Genomic DNA, 3,028 nt, shown 5'->3' with positions numbered 1-3,028 from the left:
ATCAACAGCCCATCCCCAAGCAGCGATTTCCACTCCCTGACCAACTCCGGTTTATGTACTGGGCATGACGTCATATGGTAGGGAATACCTCTTTGGCCAGTCTGGGTCAGCTGTCCCAGCTGTGTCCCCTCCCAGCTTCCTGTGCATCCCCAGCCTCCTTGCTGGCAGGCCAGCACAAGAAGCTGGACTGTCCTTGACTGCTCAGCAACAACCCGAAACATCAGCACATTATCAATAGTTTCTCATCCCAAATCCAAAACACAGTCTTACACTAGCTTCTGTGAAGAAAACCAGCTCTATCCTGGCTGAAACCAGGACATGTGCATAGGCATTCAGGCTTAGCTGTGGTTCGCAGACATCAGTCTACCAAATTGCTTGACTACAGATAGTCTCAAGCTAGCTGTGTAAGTGATTAATGCAAAGAAAAGCCATTGGAAAATTCTAGTCAAACACCAGTGGGAACATATGAAATCAAAAAGGCAAGTATTGTCTGTGTGTGAGACAGAAAGACTGACAGATTGTTAACCAAGTGGGACAAATGAAACATTGAAAACTAATGTAATGCTGTTTAGGATGTGTCTGCATACTCCAAAGGAGTATGTTGCAATGGGAGGAGGGAGAAGGGAAGTCTTGTCTTTTGTAACTGGTATGGAGAGGTGAGGCTAATGAGGGTAGAGGTTTTATTTGGATTGTCTGTAATTAGCTGTTTATTTAATCTCTAGCTCTTACTTCAAAGCAGAGGGGCAGGAAACAAAAGCAGAAGTGTGCTGGTTAACTGAAATTAAAATGTGAGGTTGCTATAGAGTAGATTTCAAGGTAAAAATGTAATGTTACATTGAAGATGCCTTCTAATACGTTTTGGAGTACTCTGAATCTTGTAACAGACTGCTTAAATGATAGGCTGTAAGTAATTTTGATGTAGTCAGTCAATTATGATGATTAAAATACCTATTCCTTGTGCAAAATTCCTTTTGACCTTTTCAAGAAGTTACTCCCCTCTGAAACTGTAAAGGAAGTAGCATAGCTGTTTCTAATACTTGTATGTGATTCCTCATTATACTTTTTATTTTAGGAAGAGCCACTAGACACTCCAAACTTGGTCTGCTAAATAGCCTAATTATTCCCTTCAAGTAAGACTAGAGGACCTACTCTTTCTGTTGTGGCTGATTCAAATAAGTGTAAAGATTTAAAGGCCGGCTGTAATCTTAAGAGAATGAATAATTGCTTTATTCTCCTGGTTTCTGTGTTGGAAGTCACTCTTCAAAGTCTTTGAGTATCTTTCAGTCTTGCTTTGTTTCTCCATGGGCACACTTTCTAGCAACAGTGGACTGGAAGTGTCAAACCTCCCTGTTCCCAGGACTAATGGATCCAGTTGCCCTAGCCAGTTATTTGACTAGTTGTTCTTCTTGCTCAGGCATCTCTTGTCTTGCTGCCTGTTGTGTTAATGGCTGATAAAGCACTAAATACATCAGTGCTTTTAAAGTAATGTCACACAGCTAATCCTGGCAACACATCCAGCAAGTGTACAGTACCCTGACAAGGGTCATACAGTCACTGTAAAAAGAGGGATGAGAATAATTGTGAGTTGGGGAAGCTGAGTTCTCTTGTACCTTTCCATGATTTCGCACAGTCTCATTCTGGTTTTGCCATAGTGGCTAGCATTACAGGAATTACTTGGCACTTACACTTCTCTGTAACTTCAGGATGTATTCCAAAGCATTAAGAAGCCATCAGGCAGGAGGGTGTTGTGATGCTTAATTAAATATAAAGCCTTGTCCTTTCCTGACCTTGTGGCTGTTGCCATATGCTAAAAGTACTACTTCCAGGCCAACCCAAGAAAAAATTTTAACAATTGCCATCTGGTAAAATACTGCTTCAAGCATGTGTACAGACTGTTCTTCTTTAGGCATGAGTTGGGGACAACTGTCAAGCTCTGAGATAGTGGGCAGTCCCACATATGTTCAGCTGCAAAATGTAAAAGGGATTGAAATGACTTTTTTTTCCACTAACTTTGCTTTCCTTTCCCCCTCCCCAACTCCCCACCTCCCAGATAACTATTATCTTGAAGTCAAGTCATACCAAGACTGGACAGATCAGAAAGTATATCAAGCAATGACTGATGACTTGCCTGCAGCTTTTGTTGGTGGTACAACAAGTGGATGTGATGAGAACACCAAGAGCTTGCAAATTATGAAGAAAGTCAGTGGCAAATATGTTGAAAGGCATGCCAGGTACATTGGGACCGTGGTGTATATATGGCAGCTTGGGCATTGCTTAACACTGCCCATTCATATGCCTCAAGAGTTGGTCATGGCCTATGAGGAGAGCCAGGATCTGCAGGTGTGTGTGAATGGTTGCCCTTCGAGTGGACGTATTGATGATAGTGGCCACACCATTGCCTGTGATGGAGCAGTTACTCCCTCAAGGTCGTGCTGCTCATCCCTGGTCAGACTACACACTGGAAACTGCCACCACCAAATGCCATGAGAAGATGCTAGTGAAGACATCTATTTTTTACTCATGTGTATTTGACTGACTTACCACTGATGGCACTAACTTCACAGCTGCTGCTCACAGTGCCTTGTGGGATGTAGGGGCCACTGCACTCCAGAAGAGAGCACTGGCTTATCTTTCCCAGCAGTGGAGGTGGTGGTGTGGGCAAGGGTAGAAAGTTCTTTGTAGTTCTTGGATTTCTGTGCTTGATCCTTGTTGTGTTTTTGTAGGGGTTTTTTTTGTCTATAACAAAGTTTTGAAATATATGTTGTCATAATATATTGAGTAAAGATAAGTATATATGTATATACCATGTATATGAAGGGATGTTTTGTCTTGGGATACCCACCAGATCTTACATAGTGTGTTAACTGTTTTCATCTATGTTTGATGTAGTATGCTTTGTATTTATATGTTTTCCAGTTGCTGAAATGTTTTATAATGTCCCTGCATTGGAATCTGATAGAAAGCACTTTATTTTTTATATATTAAATATTTATGTGTGTATCTGAGTAACTGTGTGTTATACATATAA

General features: G+C 41.3%; 1 pseudogene; it reads left to right on the top strand.

Moving 5' to 3' along the window:
- Positions 1-2,050: 2,050 nt before the first annotated feature.
- On the top strand, positions 2,051-2,753 carry LOC104614916 (annotated as a pseudogene).
- Positions 2,754-3,028: the final 275 nt, after the last annotated feature.

Source organism: Phaethon lepturus, unplaced genomic scaffold (genome assembly GCF_000687285.1).
Source record: "Phaethon lepturus isolate BGI_N335 unplaced genomic scaffold, ASM68728v1 scaffold29834, whole genome shotgun sequence".
Lineage (NCBI taxonomy): Eukaryota > Metazoa > Chordata > Aves > Phaethontiformes > Phaethontidae > Phaethon > Phaethon lepturus.
Note: the sequence above shows the minus strand (reverse complement) of the source record. Positions and strands in the feature narration are given on the sequence as shown.